Here is a 6,307-nt window from a genome sequence, read left to right on the forward strand (position 1 = left end):
TTTCCTCTTTACATTATCTGTTATACTTGCACTGGCTTGATTCACTTATTTATATCATGATCTGTTTTACTTGAATAGCAAGCACACAAAAGCTTTTCACTGTTCCCCGGTACCCATGAAATAATAAACCAATGCTATTTAACAGTGTTCTTTTTATTCCTAACTAATTTTCAACATTAATTTATTCAAAAATAATTAGGAAATAGAGTAGTTAATGAGTAAAGAAAGTGAAGTTGAGGCTTGATAGCGTAATAAGTACTGACCAAACAGGTATCAGATGTAGTTGTTTGTAGTAGCTGATGTATTGGATCAAATATTGCTAATTTTCAGAATAGGTCATCTATGACTAAACAGAAATTACCAATTGAATAAAGCACATTCACAAAAAACGACGGGTCCTCTGCTCCATACCGTCACTAACTGATGTAGTACGGTCCAGCAGGTGGCATAGGCCAGAACTCTGAACAACTAGGTTCTATAATGACAACCCCACCACCACTCCCGTGGCCCTGAAAGGTGATCAAGAGCAGACATCTTCAGTCAGAGGCTGATTGCCACCAATGTGCAAACTGAGAGACATAGGAAGTTCCTGTTTCCAGCTGCTATAAGAGTATTAATGCGCATAAATAACTGCCACTTTTTTAAAATTAATTGTATTTTAACTGTATTTTAACTGTATTTTAATGTTAAGTATGGAAGCAATTTGAGGAAAATGGGTGGGGTTATGTCTGTCTTGAAGCTGTCGTGGCACCTGTAATTCCTGTAAAGGATTATAAAGGTATAATCTATCTATCTATCTATCTATCTATCTATCTAGTAATTTGAAAGTCATTTAAGGTTTAAATGCATTGCTTTTCATAATGTTTGTTTTATTACAATACTATATCAGTACTTATAACACTTATGAGGATATCTTCTCTTTAGATTCGATGTTATTTTCAGAGGGGCGACCATCTGATGCTGATATTTTATTCCATTTCATCCCCGCTTTAAAGGGAACTTGAGAAATTATCTTTAATTCCTCGGGGACCTGATGGCTGGGGATTCAGGGGGAGAAGTATGAAAAGATTGCTTCCAGAGGCTCACCATTTAAGCTGGTATTCTGTGTGGAGCAACTCTTACAGGTATCATCTTAACAGTCCTATAATATATGTAACTTGTTTGGAATAATAATTGGTCTTTTTTAGTATTTGCTTGAACTGTGGCTATTACTCCAAAGATGCTACTTAGAATGGCTTGTACTACGTTTTACTAGTTTGTCATTAATGTTGACACGAGATACAAATCATGGTTTTGTGTTTAATCTCTTCCTTCCTTCTTCATTTACTTCAATCAATCGTTATTCACTTTATGACCATTTGGACGATAGTTGGATAGAAACTAACTGCAGCACTCAGAATATAAGAATGGTTTAGGCTAATAAAAAGACTTGCATCTCTGATCTGTTATTGTGTGGAAGTGTCCAAGCAAAGGTAACATCTCTTTCCACAGTTGTTGCCTGATCTGCTGATGTTATGCATTGTTTGATTATCTTCTGCCAGAGGTGATCTGTCTTTTCAGAGCCCACCATAGACCATGAGCCAATCAACCAATTTTGTTATGGAGTTTTAGGATTTTACTCATAGCAAAACCAGATCGTTCTGATCTGAATATAAATCTTTATAAAGCGGGTTAGGAGAAGAAAGAATAAAAAACTTGTATTTATGAAATACCTTCTGCATTGTAATACATATGCATGAAACCACAATACTAAACAATGGTCACGAGAATCAATTGCTCCAAACTTTCTCTCAATCTTTCATGCCCCAATATTGTACCTCACCTCCAACAGGTTCCCACTGCGTGTAGCTTATTGAAACTGCTCTTCCTACATCTTCTCCATTTCTGAAGCCAAGCAACCCAAATCTCTATCATCCAGCTGCAGCCCAGAAGCTACTTTGGAACTTCTAAAAAAGTAAAAGTACTTTATAGTCACTAAAAGAGATACAAAGTGCTGGGGTACTCAGCGGATCAGGCAGCGTCCTCAGATAACATGGATAGACTAGTCCACTGTTGGCAATGTAGGAAATGCAGCAGCCATTTAAGGTTCCTTGAGCCCAATGTGATGATGACCTGATACACTGTTCTCTAAGTAATGTTGATGACATAAATATGGGCAGGATACTTTGAGAATTCCCATGCTCTTCATTTAAATTTATGTAGTTCCATCAAAATTTCATTGGTATTAATTTGATAGCACGGTACAACAAGAAGCAGAGAAGCATTCTGTGTTTTCATTCCGGGAGTTGCAATTAGACCAACTTTACCATCTTACTGGTTCCAACATTAATTCTCATGATTTAGAGTGACACCACTCTAAGTAGTTCTGTGGAACTTGGTCCAAATTATTTTCAATTGTAGCTACATTTGTGAGTTTTTACGTCTCTAGGATAAGTACAGTGAAAAAAAAGTTTGGTGTAAAGCTGTTTTTTCTAGTTTTCATGCGAGTAAGCAACAGAGGTGATAGGTTTCTTCTTCTCCAAAAACACCATTTGGTTCTGGCCAGTCAAACACGTCATTATCCTGCTAAGGTGAATCAAGCATGGAAGAGCCCACCTATTTAACAAATGAGCATTTTTTGATGGAATAATCACTAGTTATCAATCTGGCAACAATTATTTTACTGTCTTATTTGTGCATAGAATTTCTTTCAAATTGGTCTAATTGCTCGAGGCCCACGCCGAGGAGACTAAGGGAAGGACTTGAACTTTATTTGCCTTCCATCACAGTGAGGAATGTGTAGTCACTGTGGTGGATGTTAACATAGAAACATAGAAACATAGAAAGTAGCGTGCTAGAGTAGACCACAGGTCCGTCGAGCCCGCACCGCCATTCGCTCATGGCTTGAACACTAAACAGACACACTTACCCCAAACAGTAGACACAAGACACAGAACACAAGACCCTACCCCTACCCTGTTATACCGCTATCACCCCTTCTCCACCCCAAGAACCGCGTGATCTCCTGGGGGACGGCAAAAAACCGGATAAAAACCAGGTCCAATTCGGGAAAAAAATCCGGGAAATTCCTCTCCGACCCCAATCCAGGCGATCGACACTTGTCAGGAGATCACTCAGGTCTTACTATACTAACCAGACCTAGGTCCATATCCCTGCCCTCCCCCGTAGCCCTTATCCCCTTGGCAGCTAAAAAACCATCTATTTTAGACTTAAATATATTTAACGTTTCTGCTTCCACTGCTCCGTGGGGGCAGTGAATTCATAAATTAACCACCCTCTGGGTGAAGAAGTTCTTCCTCATCTCAGTTTTTAAAAGAGGCCCCCCCTTATTCTGCGACTATGTCCCCTAGTTCTAGTTTCCCCGATCATTGGGAACATCCTCGGTGCATCCACCCGATCAAGGCCCCTCACGATCTTATATGTTTCAATGAGATCGCCTCTCATTCTTCTAAACTCCAAAGAGTAGAGTTCCAGCCTACTTAACCTTTCCTCATATGTCAATCCCTCATTGCAGGAATTAATCTTGTAAACCTTCGCTGCACTGCCTCCAGGGCTAGTACATCCTTTCTTAAGTATGGACCCCAGAACTGTACACAGTATTCCAAATGTGGTCTCACTAATACTGTGTACAGCTGCAGCAAGACCTCCGTATTTTTATACTCAATCCCCCTAGCAATAAAGGCCAAAACTCCATTGGCCTTCCTGATTGCTTGCTGCACCTGCATACTAACTTTTAGTGATTCATGTACTAATACCCCTAGATCCCTTTGCGTTGCATTACAACGCAGCTCCTCCTCATTTAGAAAATAACTTGCCCTATCATTTTTTTTCCCAAAGTGAATGACTTCACATTTATTAGTATTAAATTTCATCTGCCAAGTTGTTGCCCACTCACCTAGCTTATCTATATCCTTTTGCAGACTCTTCCTATCCTCCTCATCCCCTACTTTTCCTCCCATTTTTGTATCGTCCGCAAATTTTGATATATTACACTTGGTTCCCTCCTCCAAATCATTTATATAAATTGTGAACAACTGGGGTCCCAGCACCGACCCTTGCGGAACCCCGCTAGTTACCGGTTGCCATCCCGAGTATGAACCATTTATCCCCACTCTCTGCTTCCTATTTGTTAGCCAATCCTCTACCCATGCTAATATATTACCCCCAATCCCATAATTTTTTATTTTTAGCAATAGTCTCTTATGTGGCACCTTGTCAAAAGCCTTTTGGAAGTCCAAGTATACCACATCCACCGGTTCCCCTTTATCCACCCGGGTTGTTACTTTCCTCAAAGAATTCGAGCAGATTCGTTAAACAGGACTTCCCCTTCACAAAACCATGCTGGTTCTGTCCGATGAGGTCATGTTTATCCAAGTGCCCCGTTAGTGTTTCTTTAATAATTGTCTCTAACATTTTACCCACCACCGATGTTAGACTAACCGGTCTATAGTTACCCGCCTTCTGTTTACTTCCTTTTTAAATATAGGTGTTACATTGGCCATTTTCCAATCCACTGGGACCGTTCCTGCCTCCAGGGAGTTTTGGAAATTATCACCAATGCATCCACAATCCCCACCGCTATCTCCCTCAAGACCCTTGGATGTAATCCATCAGGCCCAGGGGATTTATCCTCCTTCAGTCTCATTAATTTCCCTAATACCACCCTCCTTGGTGATCTTAATAGTATTTAGCTCCTCCATCCTACCGCCCCTTGTTTATCCAGCGTTGGAATATTTTTTGTGTCTTCTATGGTGAAGACTGATACAAAATACTCGTTTAATGCCTTTGCCATTTCCATGTTCCCCACCAACAACTCTCCAGTCTCACCCTCCAATGGACCAACGTTCACCTTAGCCACCCTTTTTCTTTTTATATAGCTATAAAAACTCTTACTATTAGTTTTTATGTTGTTCGCTAAATTCCTTTCATAGTCTATTTTCCCCGTCTTAATTAATCTCTTAGTTATTTTTGCTGACCTTTAAATGCTTCCCAATCCTCTGCCCTCCCCACTATTCTCTGGCTACCTTATATGCCCTGCCTTCAGCCGAATACTATCCTTTATAGTTTTACTGAGCCATGGCTGACTGTTCTTACCCTTACCCCTTTTTTTCTTCATAGGAATACATTTTTCTTGAAGGTTATACAGTAGATCCTTAAACGTACACCACTGCTCATGTACCGTCTTATTCTTGAGTCTGCTATCCCAGTCAACTTTGATCAGCTCAGTCCTCATACCTTCATAATCCCCCTTATTTAGACTAAGCACCCTAGCCTGAGTTTCAACCTGCTCCCCTTCTATTTGAATATGGAATTCGACCATATTGTGGTCACTTGTTCCCAACGAGTCCCTAACTATGACATTTTAATTAATCCCGCTTCATTACACAGGACCAGATCCAAGATTGCCTCCCCCCTTGTCGGTTCTGCGACATACTGTTCTAGGAACCCGTCTCTAATACATTATATAAACTCTTCCTCTAGTCTACCCAGCCCAGTTTGGTTTGCCCAATTAATATGAAAATTGAAGTCCCCCATGATTACAGCAGTTCCCTTTTTACATGCGTCAAATATTTGCAGATTTATGTTCTGACTAACAGCGTCACAGCTATTTGGAGATCTATAAATTACACCCACTAGTGTTTTTTTCCCCTTGTTATTCTCTATCTGTACCCAAGCTGTTTCACTATCCTGATCCTTCAACGCAATATCCTTTTTCTCTATTGCCGTTATTCCCTCCCTTATTAAAAGGGCCACCCCTCCTCCCTTTCTTTCCTGTCTATCTTTTCTAATTGTCGAGTAACCCTCTATATTTAACTCCCACTCCTGATCCCCTTGCAGCCATGTCTCCGTAATGGCCACGATATCATAATCTATATATACTTAATTGCACCGTTAATTCATTTATCTTATTTCGAATACTCCGTGCATTTAGATAAAGCACTTTCAGATGATTTTACTACCCTTCCTTTCCGTTTTTGCCCCTTTTACATCTAGAGCTTTATCTTCACACATTCTGGATCCTTCTGTCACATTTGATTTTCCGCTTCCCCACTGATACCCTGCTCTATTTCCTCTACCCCTGCCGTTATTACCCCCCTTGATACCTCCCCCCCGCTACTTAGTTTAAGACCTCTCTACTGCCCTAGTTATATGATTTGCCAGGACCCCAGTCCCAGCACCGTTCAGGTGAAGTCCGTCCTTACAGAACAGATCCCCCTGTCCCAGTACTGGTGCCAGTGGCCCAAGAAACCAAACACATTTTTCCCACACCAGTCTTTGAGCCACGCATTCAGCTTTTTAATTTTAC

At 40.5% G+C, this 6,307-nt stretch overlaps 1 long non-coding RNA gene across 1 annotated transcript in view; it reads right to left on the minus strand.

Annotated features, from left to right (window-relative positions):
- The window catches only part of LOC116975575, a 17,697-nt gene extending 11,633 nt beyond the window's left edge, over positions 1–6,064 (minus strand). Inside the window, exon 1 of the long non-coding RNA XR_004412662.1 lies at positions 6,053–6,064. This is a non-coding gene — a long non-coding RNA (uncharacterized LOC116975575). The remainder of the gene's footprint in view (positions 1–6,052) is intronic.
- Positions 6,065–6,307: the final 243 nt, after the last annotated feature.

This window comes from Amblyraja radiata, chromosome 7, assembly GCF_010909765.2.
Source record: "Amblyraja radiata isolate CabotCenter1 chromosome 7, sAmbRad1.1.pri, whole genome shotgun sequence".
Taxonomy (NCBI): Eukaryota; Metazoa; Chordata; class Chondrichthyes; order Rajiformes; family Rajidae; genus Amblyraja; species Amblyraja radiata.